Here is a 17,902-nt window from a genome sequence, read left to right as displayed (position 1 = left end):
TAGATGGATATAATGTTGCGGGTAATCAGCATACGTATGTCCCATCCCCGTGCTGCGAGCTGCTAGAATCGCGACCACCCTGCCGACGGCCGTCTAGCTGGTGACCCAGTAGGCAGTGGGCTCTGCAGGAGTAAGGTGGCGGCAGCTGCGGACGACCGTCGGCGCCTTTAATTCCACGACAGACGGATGCTTCGCTAATGAGAGCGCTGCAAATCTCCTGGCCCATTAAGCTCGCTATTATCCTACGTCACTCGACAGTAATGAGTCGTGCTTCCTTTTCTTTCTCTCTCCCTCTCCTTCTCCCTCTCCCTCTGCCTGTCTCTCTTTCCGTTCCTGACCCCTTCCAAAAATCTAATTCCTCCGAGCCATCACATTGCCCGGGTCGTAAATTAGCTTTTTGCTAATCTGCCTCCGAGGTCCAAGCCAGAAATGTCGAGATGAATGGAATCCGAGTGCCATAGCGAACCCTTTTAGCGTCATTAATAGTCGAATCACTGTGAATCTTGCTGGCCAGCATTGAAAACTGGAAAAAATGTAAACATTTTTGATAAGCTGCTCTCGAACGACATTAATGATTAAGTTAACAAAGCAGGTAAGAAATCAAGAAATACTGGAGAGGTTTGTATGTGGAACTGCAGATAGCAGAGAGGTGCACATTGGAGAGAGAAAATGCTCCACCGGTGTACCACGTATTTTTAGAATGGCTTCTTCTTCGATTATCGTTTTGCCTCTTGCCCCCCTCCTTGCGCAAAATATAATTATCAGTGCTCGTCTTCTAGGAACACTCGGTTACATGTTGCTTTTTCTTGTTTCACTACCACTATGGCATATTTGCTGCCTTTTATTTACTTTCTCTTTAAGTTACTCGAAGAGATACCCAACAGTTTACGTAACATACACTATCTGATCAAAAATGTCCGGACACTCCCAAAAACATACCTTTTTCATATTAGGTGCAATGTACTGCCACCTAAGTACTTCCAGGTACTCCATATCAGCGACCTCACTAGCCATTACACATCGTAAAAGAGCAGAATAGGACGGACGCTCCGCGGAGCTCACGGACTTCGAACATGATCAGGTGATATGGGTGTCACTTGTGTCATATGTCTGTACGTGAGATTTCCACACTCCTAAACGTTCCTAGGTCCACTGTTGCCGATGTGATAGTGAAGTGGAAACGCGAAGGAACACATACAGCACAAAAGCGTACGGGCTAACCTTGTCCGTTGACTGACAGAGACCGCCAACAGATGAAGAGGATCGCAATGTGTAATAGGCAACATCTATCCAGACCATCACACAGGAATTCAAAACTGCATCAGGAACCACTGCAAGTGCTATGACAGTTAGGCGGGAGGTGAGAAAACTTCGTTTTCGTGGTCGAATGGCTGCTGATAAGCCACACATCACGCTGGTAAATGCCAAACGACGCCTCGCTTGGTGTAAGGAGCGTAAACATTGGACAATTGAACAGTGACAAAACGTTGTGAGGAGGGAAAAATCAAGGTACACAGTGTGGCGATCCGATGGCAGCTTGTGGGTATGGTGAATGCCCATTGAACGTCATCTGCCAGAGTGTGTAATGCCGACATTAAAATTCGGAGGCGGTGGTGTTATAGTGTGGTAGTGTTTTTCATGGAGGGGGCTTGCGCCGCTTGTTGTTTTGCGTGGCTCTATCACAGCACAGACCTACACTGATGTTTTAAGCACCTTCTTGCTTCCCACTGTTGAAGACCAATACGGTGACGGTTACTGCACCTTTCAACACAATCGAGCACCTGTTCATAAAGCACGGCCTGTGGTGGAGTGGGTACAGGACAACAACATCTCTGTAATGGACTGGCCTGCACAGAGTCCTGACCTGAATCCTACAGAACACCTTTGGGATGTTTGGCAACGCCAACTTCGTGCCAGGTCTCACCGACCGACATCGATACTTGTCCTCAGTGCAGCAATCCGTGAAGAATGGGCTGCCATTCCACATAAAACCTTCCAGCACCATACTGAACGTATGCCTGCGAGAGTGGAAGCTGTCATCAAGGCTTAGGGTGGGCCAAGTCCATATTGAATTCCAGCATTACCGATGGAGGGCGCTACGAACTTGTAAGTCATTTCCAGCCAGATGTCCGGATACTATTGATCACATTGTGTATTAATTAAAATTATTACGTCTTACCTAGTTCTTATTGTGCACCATCACATTGGGAGCGAATGCACTGATCCCATTTGTTGGTACATCCTCTAAGTCTCTCTTTGTTAGGATGGCACTGCGCGTGTATCTCCTCCACTGCGCCAAATTTTCGCCCCTTCAACTTGGGTTTCATCTTGGGGAAAGGAAAGAAGTCACGTGAACCTAACTCTCGTGAGCACATCGAGTGAGACACAATTGCCACTTTGTTTTCAGTTAAAAGTACTTGAGTAATGTAAGCCACATAAAGTCGTTCATTACCAAGGTGCGGTACCTATTTGTTCGTGCGCCACTTCTCTCCCTGACACGTTTCGTAACATCTCGATAGACCTCGTTATTGATCCTCTGACAAGGTTGGACGAACTCTTTATGAACGATGTTATAAATATAAGAGAGCTCGATCAAATAGGAAATAATGTTACTCTTGAGTTGTTCAGATTTTTTTAGCAGAGTCGAAGGAGGACTATTCCATTGCGAAAGTTGCTTCTTAGTTTCAGTGTAATAGGCATAAATCTAACTTTCGTGTTCAGTGACGACGTTTTTTTAATCTCCCCGCCTCTTTCCTTCTTCCATCTATTGCCCATATTAAACATGCCCCGTCCTAGTAATGAATAAACAAAGCCTTTTTTGAAGATTTGTGAGGAGCGAAGGTTACAATAAACTTTCACGTTTACTTAGCTTGACGTGCTGGGATGGCTCCAGTTCTTCTCGTCTAGGGGTCTGATTCTTGAAGCTGAAAATCTAACATCAGGTCGTCACGGCTGATTTGAATTAAATAAATTGGAAGATTGGCCCGGCCGCGGTGGTCTCGCGGTTCTAGGCGCTCAGTCCGGAGCCGCGCGATTGCTACGGTCGCAGGTTCGAATCCTGCCTCGGGCATGGATGTGTGTGATGTCCTTAGGTTAGTTAGGTTTAAGTAGTTCTAAGTTCTAGGGGACTGATGACCACAGATGTTAAGTCCCATAGTGCTCAGAGCCATTTGAACCATTTAAATTGGAAGATTGTTGTTGCAGCATTTCTACTTAAATATATTTTTCACTGATTTTCTCACATTTTGGTATATCATACAATATCTTGATTTTTCACATTAACAAAAAAGAAATTACATTGTTCGTACCTATTATATAGAAATACGTCGCATCATATCAAACACAAACCTATGACTCCCTCAATGTGCGGAAATGACAATATTCCAAAGAGTTTAAAATTTTTCTTGACAGTTGAATTCCTACTAATTTTCGTTAAAAAATTAATTTCGATTATTAATACCGTGTATATTAGGACGCCTGCAGTGATGGATGTCTGGTGGTTGTTGTTGTTGTTGTTGTTGTTGTCGTTATTGTTAAAATAAAAATATGGCATTTCAGTCTTTGATCGCTATTTTTTATTTTCAATTATCGGTTTCAGGCTAGGTGCCCATCTTCAGATCATATATTGCAGTTACAGAGTAACTTGTCAGTACAGGTCAGCTAGCCTGAAACCGGTAATTGAAAATAAAAAATAGCGATCAAAGACTGAAATGCCATATTTTTATTTAAAGAACGATGGCGGAAATCCCATTAAGACAATCATGTCTAGTCTTGATAAAGTTGTTATTGTTGATGATGATGATACGCAGTGACCGACCGACGTGGCGCAATGATTGAATAGCTGAATTCCTTCCTCCAAAGACCACGTTTGAAATTCATTTCCAACCATACGGACTTTGGTTTTCCGCTGTTTGCCGCAATCGAGTTGCTAATAACGTATTGGTTCCTTTGAAAAGGACACAGCCGGTGTCCTCGTCCGCCCCCCCCCCCCCCTTCCTCCAAAACACACACACTCACACACACAAAAGACAAACATCATATGGCTGAGTTAGCGTTTGCATCCTGTTTGAAACGTTGGGGCCCGGCGAGAGCCGTATATCTTTCATCGCGCTGTGCGAGTCGTGGCGCGGAAGGATCGGCCAGACTGTGGACGGGTGTCCGCGGAGCACGTCGGCAATACCGGCGCGCAGTAAACAGGCCCGTGCGGCTGCATTGTTTGCGCGCCGGTAAACAAAGCGGCGCCGTCGCGGCGCCCCTGTTGATTTACTGCAGGCGCCGTCGACGTCGGTGTCCTCGCGGCAGCGGCTCCGGCTTCGGTTACGAGTGCCGTCGCTGCTCCCGGGAGATGGCAGTATTTCACCCGTCTGCGCGCGGACGGGAACAAGGCAGGCGTACAATCGAGGCTGGCGCAGGACGCGATGCGCTGCGACCGTCGCGGACCTGCAGATAATGGCCAGCGAGCCGCGTTCCTTTGTTCCTCTCGCTGTCTGCTATAGTGAATTCCTCTTTGGCGCGGTTTCACGACTATAATGGCCATGCGAAGGAAGCGCAACGGTGATAAAATTATTCACCCCCAGGAGACGACATGCTAATACCATGTCACACCGCTGCTAGCACTGATAATGGCAGCAGTTCAGGAAGGAGGGGTGGACACAAGTTTCTTCCGGTGTCCCATGTAATGCTGAAGCTACTCATTTATGGTCAGATTCCGTGTAGCTGCCAAATTGTGGGGATATAGGCCTACATTGAGGATTTGTTACGTGACGATCATTTTATCTTTAGGAAAGGTAAAGGCACCTGAGAAGCAGTTCTGACGTTGAGGTTGATGATCGAAGCGAAGCAGAAGAAAAATCAAAACACTTTCATAGGATTTGTCGACCTGCAGAAAGCGTTGGACAACATCAAAGCCGGCCGGGGCGACTGAGCGTTTGTAGGCGCTACAGTCTGCAACCACGCGACCGCTGGGTCGCAGATTCGAATCCTGCCTCGGGCATGGATGTGTGTGATGTCCTTAGGTTAGTTAGGTTTAAGTAGTTCTAAGTTCTAGGGGACTTATGACTTCAGAATTTGAGTCCCATAATCCTCAGACCCATTTGAACCATTTTTTTAACAACATCAAATGTTGCAAGATGTTCGAAATTCCGACAAAAACGGGAGGAAGCTATAGGGGCAGGCGGGTAATTTATAACAAGTAAGAGAACTAAGAGGGAACAAGAAGACTGAAAGACAACAATGAAGTGCTCGGATCAGAAAGAGTGTAAGACTGGGATGCACTTTTTCACCCTCACTGTTCAATCTCTACATCATAGAATCAGTGGAGCCAATAAAAGGAACGTTCAAGAGCGCAGTTAAAATTCAAGGTGAAAGGATATCAGTGACAAGATTCGCTGATGACATTGCATTCCTGAGTGAAGGAGAGGAAGAATTACAGGATTTGTTGAATACAATGAATTGTGTAATGAGTAAGTATATGGATTGAGAGTAAATCGAAGGTAAACGGGATTAATGTGAAGTATCCGAAATGAGAACAGTGAGAAACTTAACATTAGAACTGAGAATCATGAAGTAGACGAACTTAAGGACTACCGCTACCTACAAAGCGAAATAGCCCACGACGGTCCTCTTGCTTGCCAAACCCTCCCTTAGCCTGCAACGTCGGCAGATATCTCACCGTGTGAGAACCTCTTGGCAGGCCACTCCTACCAATAGGGACTATGACTATCAAACGAACCAATTGGACAGAAATTGCCACGATATCTCTCAGGAGGACATACAACAACTCTATCAAATAATTGCAAGCCGAATAACTGTTTGCATAAGGGCCACAGTTGAACCAACGCGTTGTTGACGTATTCAATTTGAGAAGCTCTTTCTCTTGAGCAATCATCCAATTTTTCTAAACTGTAACGATTTATTTGTCTGTACATGTATATCATGTCTGCTGATTACGGTCCCAATCGGATAATTCTTCCTTGGTGCGTAGTCTGTTTTCTTTTTCATCAGTCACAAATTCTGTAGAGGCATAACGCTGCAAACCGGTATGGAATGGAACGACCACGTACGGAAGGTAGTAGAGGCTGCGAATGAACGACTAGAGTTTCTTGAGTCAATTCTGGGATAATGTAGCTCATTTATAAAATAATGTTTGAATGAGTAGTGTCTGTTTCTTCGAAAGAACAGACGCTTTCTATGCGAGTGCACAAATACGTCTGACCTCTTGTGGGAATCTCCAAGTAGCGAACGGGACTATAATGGACAGGAGGTGCTGATAGGTGGCGCTCTGTGGGAGTGGATCGGGTCGGCCACGAGACGTGCCGAGACAGTCCGTGCAGTTGCGATGACGCTGTGTCCCGGATGGCGTAGTGGTACCCCCCCTGCCTAGTGAGCAGGAGATCCCGGGTTCGAATCCCGGTCCGGTGCACATTTTCGCCCGCCACCGCTGATTCCGCTTAATGCCCCGCTGCTGTTGACAGCAGTGATCTCCCTTTAATTTACATATAAAATACGAGGGTGAGTCAAATGGAAACCTTAAATATTTTTTAAATATTATTTATTGTGCAGAAGTGTTACAAAGCTGTATTAGTTTTCAACATAATCTCACCAACGCTCAATGCAAGTCCTCCAGCGCTTACAAAGTGCATAAATTCCTTTAGAAAAAAATTCTTTTGATAGTCCGCGCAACCGCTCATTCACCGCGTGGCGTACCTCATCATCAGAACGCGATTTCTTTCTTCCCACTCCGTGTTTGAGTGGACCAAACACATGAAAATCACTTGGGGCAAGGTCTGGTGAGTATGGTGGATGAGGAAGACATTCAAAATGCAGGTCTGTGATTGTTGCAACTGTTGTACGGGCAGTGTGGGGTCTTGCATTGTCATGTTTCAAAAGGGCACCTGCTGACACCAGTTCACGTCGCTTTGATTTGGTTACAGGCCGCAGATGATTTTTTAGAAGACCTGTGTATGATGCACTGGTAACAGTGGTGCCTCTAGGCATGTAATGCTCCAAAATGCCTTTTTCGTCCCAAAAGAGAGTCGGCATATCCTTCCCTGGTGATGGTTCTGTTCGAAACGTCTTTGGTTTTGGTGATGAGGAATGGCGCCATTCCTTGTTAGCTCTCTTCGTTTCCGGTTGGTGGAAGTATACCAGGGTTTCGTCCCCAGTAACGATTCTTACAAGGAAGCCATCGCCTTCTCGTTCAAAGCACCGAAGAAGTTGTTCACAAGCATCAAGTTCTTCACAAGCATCAACACGTCGTTCTCTCATTTCAGGAGTCAGCTGCCGTGGCACCTATCTTGCAGACATTTTGTGAAACTGGAGCACATCATGCACAATGTGGTGTGCTAACCCATGACTAATCTGTAAACATGCTGCAGTGTCACTGATTGTCACTCGGCGGTTTTCTTTCACTATGGCTTCAACTGCTGCAATGTTATGTGGAGTCACAACTCGTTGTGCCTGACCTGGACGAGGAGCATCTTCCACTGAAGTCACACCATTTGCGAACTTCCTAATCCATTCGTAGACTTGCTGCTGTAACAAACATGCAACACCGTACTGAACCTTCATTCGTCGATGACTTTCAATAAGTTTCACGCCTTTACTACTCAAAAACCGAATAACAGAACGCTGCTCTTACCTGGTGCAGCTAGCAAGTGGGTCGGCCATCTTTATACTGATACTACGACGGTATGTGTGTATCTGCACTATGCTACCACCTACAGGCAATTCTGCACGCTGTTTGTAGCACGCTTACCAACTTACAGGATAACGGCGTGAAATTTCGATTTGTTATTACAAATTTAAGGTTTTCATTTGACTCACCCTCGTACTTCGTTGCGTCCTGTATTATACATTATCGACCAAAAGTGTCGGGATAGCCATGCTGAATACGGAATAGATTGCTAGATGCCACGATAGGGGTAGTGCGAACAGTGGAAGTACGGAAGAGGTGGTGTTATCGTATGGTTTTTCGTGATTAGGGTGTGGTATCCTTGTTGCGCTTAAGAAACCGCTAAATGCGAAAGAGTATGAATACATTTTACGATATTGTGTATTGCGTACAGTAGAGAAACAGTTCGGATTCGATGATCGTATCAGCGTGGCAATGCATTTTGTCATAAAACCGCGTCCGGGAGGCTACGGTTGTGCGGACAGTATCGTTCCTTAAACGGAATGGGCTACCCAGACTTAAGACATGAAACCAGTGGAATACCTTTGGGAAGAGAGAGAACGCCGACCTCACGTTAGGTCCTGGCGTCCAACGTCACTATTTTGTTTGGTTTCGGCTCTTTGGGAATAATAGTCTTTCATTTCTGCAGAAACATTCAAACACGTAACTGAAAGTGTCACCAGGCGAATTCAAGCAGCCGTAAGCCCCCCCCCCCTCCCCTCTCCACCCACATTAATGTCCACTAATAAAGATACAGACAGCGTATAGGCCTGCTGGGTTTGCGAAGTACACATTTAAATGTACATTGAAGTTTTACGGGCGTTTCTTTGCTTCTGAAAAATCGACAGATTTCCTTCCCCGTTCTTCCTCACTCCGATCACGTGGACTGTTAACAATGACCGCGTCATCAGCATCATGTTGCGCTCCAACATTACCTTTTTCTGGGAAAGAACTGTGTCTATACTGCGCAACAATCGGGAGAAACACGCAGCACTCAATACCAGCTAGCTGCAGTTCGTTCGAAGCAGTAAAAGTACAATGCGAATTGTAATATAAAAAGCGTTCACTTCTGGGAAAGCTATCGAGCCAAACTGGTGCTAGAAATACATTCACACTATACTGCAGTACGAAATAGTGCGTAAAACCTGTTTATTGTTTACATTTTAACTGTTATCGTGTTTGCAGCTGTTAGAGAATGCTGTGATATCTAATCAGGGGGACTCTGCACTTGATAGCATTAACAAACAGTAACACTGGCTGCTTTGTTTGCCTGGTTTCAAGCATTCAATTGCTCCTTTCGCCGCACTGTCAATGACGCAGTTGTATGGCAAGCAGAAGGAGCGATGGGCGACACGTGTTGCTGCCCCTTACCAGAGTCAGTTACCGGGAACGGTAAATGCCAGGTTTCGCACTGACAATTTCAAACAAGTTTTCCTTACACGTGTCGTTCATTCCTCGACGTTGCTGTAGACGAAATGGGTGTTAAGGACTCGACGATTCGCAAGAACTATACTGTTTTACATGAACGAACAAAATATTACAAAAGCGACAATAAGTCGAAATGTTAGATATCAAATTCGATAGAACTTCAATTAAACCGAGGATATGGTATGAATAGAACATAAAATCAGTCCACAAAAAGAAGTTAATAGACGTCTGAATGTATAAAATGAATTTGTTGTTGGGTTGGGTTATTTGGGGGAAGAGACCAAACAGCGAGGTCATCGGTCTCATCGGATTGGGGAAGGACATGAAAGGAAGTCAGCTTTGAGGAACCATCCCGGCATTTGCCTGGAGCGATTGAGGGAAATCAGGGAAAACCTAAATCAGAATGGCCGGACTCGGGATTGAATTGTCGTCCTCCCGAATTTGGTGTCGTTGGCTATGATGACTGTTGAGGTCCGCTGAAAGTGAATTAAAGTTTTTGTGGAAAGCTACTCGAATTGTAAATTGAGGAAAAATTATCCGAGCAGCAAAAAACTTCAGAAGTTCATTCGTATCTTGCTTCGTGCCAGTACGATCAACTGAATTATTTCATTCAATCATCGAGCTCCTAGATTCCATCATGAAGAACCGTTCGCGAGTCAAGATCTACGTTACCACCTGTTAAAAACTGCATTAATAATTATACATTATGAAATTGCTATCAGCAACTTGCATTGCTTCAGCAGAATTTAAGGCAGTAAAAATAGTAGTCGCTTCCGAGCATGTATTCTAATGTCTTGTACCCAACTACCCTTCAATGGTCATGTCGGCCCTTCCTCATCTCTTGGAACCCAGCAAAAACTTCCTTCGGTCTTTACCATACTTTCAGCCAGGCTACAATAACATCCCACCTGCATCTCAGTTACTGTCGTCACTGCGTCTCTGCGTCTCTGCTCCTCTTGTACACTGAGACTACAGAAGTCACGGGATAGCCATATCCACATACAGCCTCGCGTATACTAGGTAAAAGGGCTATACGTTGGCGGAGCTCTCATTTGTACACAGCTGGTTTGTGTGAAGAAGTTTCCGACGTGATCATGGGAGCACGAAGGGAATTAACAGGGACTGGCAGTTGTACGAAGACGCATAGCCATTTCATTTCGGAAATCGTTAGGGCATTCAGTATTCCAAGGTCCACAGCGTCAAGAGTGTGCTGAGAATACCACATTTCAGGCATTACCTCTCACCACGGACAACGCAGTGGCCGATGGCCTTTACTTAACAACCGAGAGCAGCGGTATTTGCGTAGAGTTCTCATTGTTAACAGAAGGGCAGCACTGCGTGAAATACCAGCAGAATTCAATGTGGTACGTACGACAAACGTATCCGTCAGGACTCTGCGGTGAAATGTGGCGTTTTGGGGTGTGGCAGCAGACGACCGACGCGAGTGCCTTCGTTAACAGCGTAACGTCGCCGGCAGCGCCTTTCCTGGGCCATGACCATGTCGGTTTGACCAGATGACTGGAAAACCGTGACCAGAAGAGCCCCGATTTCAGATGGTAAAAGCTGACGGTTCGGTTCGAGTGTGGCACATATTCCACGAAGCAATTGCCCCAAGTTGTCAAGAAGGCACTTGTGGAAACTGGTGATGGCTCCATAATGGTGCCGGCTGTATTTACATGGAATGGACTGACTTGTCTGGTCCAACTGAACGTGTCATTGACTGGAAATGGATATAGTCGGCTACTTGCAGACTACTTGCAATCATTCATGGACTTTATGTTCTCAAATAACTATGGAATTTTTTAGAGGATGACATTGCGCCATATCACGGTACCACAATTGTTTGCAACTGGCTCGAAGAGCATTCTGGGCATTTCGAGAGGAACAGATGGCCACCCTGATAGGCCGACATGAAGCCCATCGAACATTTATGGGACATAATCGAGAGGTCAGTTGGTGTACAAAATCCTACACTGATAACGCTTTTGCAGTTATGGACGGGTGTAGACTTCGAACTACTTACCATGTGGAGTTGCTGCACTGCGCCGGGTAAAAGAAGGTCCGACACGATATTAACAGCTGTCGCATTACTTTTGTCACCTCAGTGTGTCTGAGATTTATAGCAAAATATTATTTTTCCATCAAGTCTCTAGATTAGATCTTTGTGGTTCGCAGTAAGAGGCTCTGCCTACGGTGGAACAACAGTGCTGCAGCATCTAATTTTGGCTTTTATAGCTCTCGATCTCTTATAGTAGATGCCGTTAGATGGCAGGCCATCCTTTGTTCGTTAGTTCGTGGCACGAAGGCTTCCTTATGTGAAAGGTTGGGCTCCATCCATTTACCTAGGTATGTAAACTTTTATGACTGTTTAATTTTTCCTATTCCGACCTTCACTTGTCTGGTTGCTGATTTTATACTTGTCGTAAACTGCGTTTTCTGAAAGGAGATTTGAAGCCCAGCCTTTGTTCTCTGTATCTTCAAGTGGTTAAACTGGTTTTCTGCCATATGCGTGGGTTCTGAAGAGATCACTAGATCACTGCGAAATGTCTGTTAATTTAAACATTAGATATACCAGGAAGCAATACAAAGTGTAACATCTCATTAAGAATATGGCATTTCTCATATTGTTTTTGTACATTCTAGAAGTTATTTTGGTTCAGTATATAATCTAAATATGGCTCCTTGAAGGGAAATTACGTATGACTAAATAGGATGATAATTACATAATGTAGATAAGCAACTGAAAAATTATATGACAGGAAAATAAAATTGTCATCTTTGTCCATAGGGTTCTCAGTTTCTTACTTTTTGTCGCATGTGGTTGACCGCTGATTACGTTCATACGAGATGGCACTACCCCACTCTAGGCTCTATAAGACAAAGAAAAGTTTGCATCTAAATTATATTCCTATCTTTCTTTTATCATTATTCAGCTGAAATTTTTTAATCCTTGTGACAGCTATCGCTAAGGAATTCATTGCGTGTGAAAGCCCTCAGTAATCTTTGAATAGGCCTCTGCTTAGTATCCATTTATCTCCACTTCCCCACAATAATATTTCGCAAGATAACAAAAAGTGGATTTGTGCTAAATAGACCAGGCCGATCCTCAAGCAAAAACATTGAGTTATACGATTCTCTTGATGTAAAAGGAATGAGAGTGGTCACATTAGTAATGCAAAAATTGTCATGCAGTATTTGTACGCTATGTATCCTCGACTTTAAAGTGTTTCCTCACGCAATAATAAATTTGACCAAAGTCGATTCTATCAGAGACAGTGGTCGGACAGTTTACTACAGACGCGTATGTAATCCGTAAATATCAGCGTCTGTGGAATCCTTATCAATAACTAGCAATGTTTTATGAAATGTAATGTGTTGTGAATATTTATTACCTGTGTCCTTGTTCGCAGGGTGACACCGATGACGTAGCTGCCGGCGATCCGCCCACGTTTTCGGCACGTGCAGCTCAGCGGTGAGTACCTGAAATTCTGTTATAAGCGGCGCGCTTACGCCCTAAAGAGTCGAAATCTTTATCGTTTTTCTCATGTACTGCAGATGGTACGACGACCCATGTGCTGCTGTGTCCGATATTTCCAGCTCTCGTACATTGGTGACGGCACTGTGATGTCTTCGAATAAGTAGTAAGGTTGTTAAGCAGCGGAGTTGCATGCCGTGCCCGGATACTATGATTTTCGTCTTGTACTTCCGGGCATACGAATTTATTTATTACCATTGCCGGCGAGGTTGCTTTCAACATGGCCACTGGATATTTGCCATCCCAGTCGATTCTCTCTGTTATGACCTTGACGTCGAGGGAACTTCGTGAGTCAGCAGTTTGTTTCGGATGGGCTGAAACGGACATGATAGCTGTCGAAGATACTAAGACGCCGTTCCATGGAATCGTAACAATTAGGCGTGATAAACATGAAGGTCGTCATTATGAAAAGGAATTACTTAGCAGTTCGAATGCGGAATTCAGAAATAAATCAAGATGGGGTGGCCGTTTCATTCTGTATTCAATACGCAACAGAAGAGTCCCTCTTTTACTATAGTTTTTTACAACCTTCCACTTCTCTAATTGGCTTTGCAAATGACCATGATCACGTGAGACTAATCGAGGAACAAAAAATAAGGCAGTTGTTTCCGAGATAAAAACTTATTAACGGGGAAAGTGTACAGCAAGTTACTTCTAACTCCACCTACTAGTTACCAAAATATTGAATAATCGTTAAAATGTAGTGAAAGATAACGGAAAGTACCATAAGAGTTTGAGTAATCAACATCAAGCGAATTCGGTTATTTCTAAATTTGGTTGCTGGTCCTTGAACAAAGTCTTTTCGTTAACTGTTTGATTACAAGAGAAATAATTGTTACGCATCATATCTGAACAAACTTAAATTAACGAAGTAATTCGTGCACAAAAACAACAGAATCGCCTTACTAGGTAATGGACAGAAATGTTGACTACGACTTTAAATTACTAAATAAAATAAAAACGTAATAATTTAAAGAAAGATGCAGATAATCATTATAGAAATACCTTGCTAATTAAGAGTGAGTATAAATTATTATACTATTGTAACCACAAATATACGAAGCCAGTGGACGAAAAACCAGGAAAGAATGTTTGAGATATGGTGTCACAAAAGGATGCTGAAAATTTGGTGGACTGATGAGATCAGAAGTAAGAAACTTCTTCGCAGAATCAGCAAAGAAGCAAAACATGGAAAACGGTGACTAGAGCGAGGGAAAGGATGACAGGATATGCGTTAAGACATCGGAGAACAATTTTCATCATACCAGAGACAGACATAGAGAGAAAATTGTAGGGGAGGACTAAATTGGCATATTTGTATACAAAAAGCTGAGAAAGTGTAGTGTGAGTGCTATCATAACATGAGGTGGGCGGCACAGGAGAGGCAATTGAGGCTAGACATATTATGATTAAAAAAATCAGGTGCTGTTTGACTACACGATGGACGTTCAGCCACTATACTCAGTCCTCATTTTCAGGTATCTGGGAGTATTTTCCGAAGCGATTTAGGTGGAACGATATCGCAGATCTTGTCATGTGGAAGGCAGATTGCAGAAAGAGAGTCATCGGAGTGCAATTAGCAAACGAAGGAGATCCCTTACGAAACATTCATTCGAGCAGTTCTAGAACACTGTTCGTTTGTAGCAGAGTCGGATGAAAAGTGAAAGCGCTTTCCGTAAAGTTCAGTCCATAGGAAGCGAGACAGATTCGAAAAAGTAGAAGCCTATACATATTCTCCATGCAGTCCCGATCTCCGCCTTGCAATCCTCACATTTCTGGAGCCCTGGAGTAAGACATTTTGGCCGCCGATTTGCCTCCGACGAAGAGGTGCGCGCCTGGGTACGATCACCGCTCCTCAGGTAACAGCAAACATTTTTCCCTGAAGACACTGACCATCTCATCTCACTGTGGGGTAAATGCGTGGCGATTACTTTTGAAATAATAAACAATTTACTAATTGTTTTCCATCTGTCTCGTTTTCATTTGACTGCCCCTAATATATAGAAATCGGCGGTAGGTGTACAGGGTTTGGAGACTGGACATTAAATTGCGTTCAGTGATACGTTTAACACCGCGAGCGGTTAAAGTTTCTGGGATAGCGTAGTTAAAGAAGCTGTAGAGATGAAAATATTTGATTGTACTAGCAATAAAGATGGTGGTTTGCAGCTGAACGCGGCGTGGAAGCCCGCCATCGTGAGGTAAACGCAAGACCATAATATTATCTTCTCTTTAATTACTTTAGCAGTGTGTTTACATCCATCTGCATAACATTTCATACAACTAGCATAACATGCGATATGGGTAATAGGACGAAGACATTGCCTTATTCAACGAAATAGTGAGCACCAGTGACGTCAAAGTCGGTACCACGGTTATACAAAGGTGACGTCAGAAACCGCGACTATAGAAGGAGGAAGTCGGCAGATGTATGTCAGTATCCCGTACATTGATCAGCCTCCTCTACTCGACTGTGGAGTCCGGCCCGAGACATACTTTGTTGCAGCTCTAGTCAACCACACTCCATCTCACACAATCCTTTCCCTCCCTTCTCCGCCCTTTCCATCAATGACTATTAGTTTCTTCTTTTAGTTTCGCAAGGTGCATTTTATTACTCACATTCCATCTCTTTTATGAACCAAATACTCTTGACGTGAAACATAGATATGTAGCAAAAGAGAAACCCTTATCACCGGGAATAGCCCCTTTTATAAAATGGTTTGCTTGTACGGAACAAGTATAAGCTGTCGTTAAATGGCCAAAGAGGGCACGTAACAGATAATAACAGTAAACAAATGGATACATTGATCGGCAATAATTTGCTATGAATATAATAGAAAGATTATACTACTTTAATCTTAATGATACGTGGCAGTAGTTCATTTGCACTAATCTGTCTTGAACTCTGTTTTAGACTTGAATCTAGTCAACGATAGCTACCGTCACTTATAGAGTGATCACCCTGACTCCTGTTGGTGGAAGCTGTAGACATGCTCCAGATGTTGCCTTGAGGTTCTGTTTATACCGTGCCGGCAACACTGACTGAGTGGAGCCGTGTGTCGTAACCACGTCCAGCGGATGGACGTCCACTTCGGAAGCATAAACTAGTCCTAACATTGTTACACCCTCTCTGAAGACTAGCCTTAAATGAGGCGCTCCTGAGGTTTAGTGAGCTCGACGCTCTTCTGTATGTGGTTGTGTTTCCATTTTCTAGAGGACAAATCATCAGCACTTTTATGCATCACCATTTCATCGTAGCAGTATTAACACCAATATCACCGAGCAAGGTGGCGCAGTGGTTAGACACTGGACTCGCATTCGGGAGGACGACGGTTCAATCCCGCGTCCGGCCATCCTGATTGAAGTTTTCCGTGATTTCCCTAAATCGCTCCAGGCAAATGCCGGGATGGTTCCTCTCAAAGGGCACGGCCGACTTCCTTCGCCGTCCTTCCCTAATCTGATGAGACCGATCACCTCGCTGCCTGGTCTCTTTCCCCAAAACAACCAACCAACTAACACCAATATCCGGTATTCCTTTTTTACATTAATATTAAGGTTCAAAAATGGTTGAGATGGCTCTGAGCACTATAGGACTTAACATATGAGGTCATCAGTCCGCTAGAACTTAGAACTACTTAAACCTAAATAACCTAAGGACATCACACACATCCATGTCCGAGGCAGGATTCGAACCTACGGCCGTAGCGGTCGCGCGGTTCCAGAAAAGACTTGGAATCCTCAAATTTTATCACATTACATTAATGATTTTTGATATCGTTATTTTTTTCCTTCAATTTATACCCACTTGACATGACTATTAGCCCGAGACAATGTCATTCAGTCATATGACCGCGTGGCCATGCATCCAGATAAGTATGTGAAGAGTGTGAGTCACTCTAGAAACAATGAGCCGAGAGAAAATTTTTCAGCAAGTGATGGTGAAAATGCCATGATGCGCCGCGGACGAAGATGACGGCTGGCACACTGCCTCCCTGCACCACGTGTCCTCCACGTGCTGGTGCAGCTCCGGGGGCACGCGTTATTTACAGCTCGCGTGGGCCGTATAAACTTGGCGCGCTGATTGTTGTTGTTATTTGTTTACGACTGGCCAGACAATGGTCCCCGGTCGTAATCGCCGTCGTTTAGAGCGCATTAACTTAATGAGAGTGATTACATTATTACGCTGTCGCTCTTAACGAAGTCGTAATCGCCGTTTTGATATCTGTCACGCCAGCTGAGTGACATGCGTACGGAAATCCTCGTTTTTCTGGCGCCTCACTGAGACAGTCGAGCGCACAGTCAAGCATTTTTTCCCCCGCTGTGTTTTCTCTTTCCTGTACGATTGTGCCCTCTTAATGTCGGGCAATAAAAATGCCATAGCGCCATTACGGGAGGAGGAGTCACTGAACCCTGTTTTACGCATTTTGTCGACTTTTTACGTGGTGCTGTACCGCTACTAAACTTGAGAGCCTTATTTAGAGTGCCATATTCGTTCACCTCCACCTACACAGGTTGCTTGTAGTAGCACAAGCTCTCTTTACCGCGTTTCAGTAGCGCTGAGGAGGGAGCAATGTTAAGACGCTGCGACCAGTCGCTGCCTCGGTTGTTACCGCCACAATACGAGCTCTACTCGACAAAGATGGGACAGCTAACAGAATGCGGATTTTTACTGTATTTTTTTACAACAGACAGCCGGACGGAGACTTCAACCACTCACATTTCCGTTTGGTTCAGCAAAGAAATCCGAAATGAGCAAATATAAATAATAAGTTGTTGTGATGAAAGTCAGTTCTGGAAGCTGGAGAGATCTTTAGAGATTGAATAAGGGTCCCCAACCGTTCTTTCCACCAACCTGTCGTCTTCTAAATTGTGTCCACAGCGCATAAGACAGCTCGTCGGTCGTGAGATCTTCTTCGGCGGAGGCTGCTATGATGTCATCTCGAACTTGAACCTGTGATTGTGCTTTTTAGGGGGTGCCACTTGCCCAGGTTAGTCTCCGTATCTACAGAGGGCAAGATGTGTGGTACTGACAGTAATGGTAGGCGACACCTCTCACTGGTGTATCCTGTTTGTATATATTTTGAAATATCACTTTTTACACTGTCTTCTACAACACGCGACGTAGCTCTTTTAATACTACGGTAACTTTTCTGACAAATTCCGACAAAGGGTATGAAACGTTCCCTTAGAACAATTTTACAAGACTGTGCTTAAACTGACACCCCTTAGAAAAATTGTACAAGTCTGTGCTTAAACTGACACACAATATT

At 44.3% G+C, this 17,902-nt stretch overlaps 1 long non-coding RNA gene across 1 annotated transcript in view; it reads left to right on the top strand.

The window, feature by feature from the left end:
- LOC126293541 (uncharacterized) overlaps positions 1-12,570 on the top strand; it is a 616,677-nt gene extending 604,107 nt beyond the window's left edge. Inside the window, exon 4 of the long non-coding RNA XR_007552302.1 lies at positions 12,511-12,570. This is a non-coding gene — a long non-coding RNA (uncharacterized LOC126293541). The remainder of the gene's footprint in view (positions 1-12,510) is intronic.
- The last annotated feature ends 5,332 nt before the right edge of the window (positions 12,571-17,902 follow it).

This window comes from Schistocerca gregaria, chromosome 10 (assembly GCF_023897955.1).
Source record: "Schistocerca gregaria isolate iqSchGreg1 chromosome 10, iqSchGreg1.2, whole genome shotgun sequence".
In the NCBI taxonomy this organism is placed as follows: domain Eukaryota; kingdom Metazoa; phylum Arthropoda; class Insecta; order Orthoptera; family Acrididae; genus Schistocerca; species Schistocerca gregaria.
This window is presented reverse-complemented; position numbering and strand designations above follow the sequence as displayed.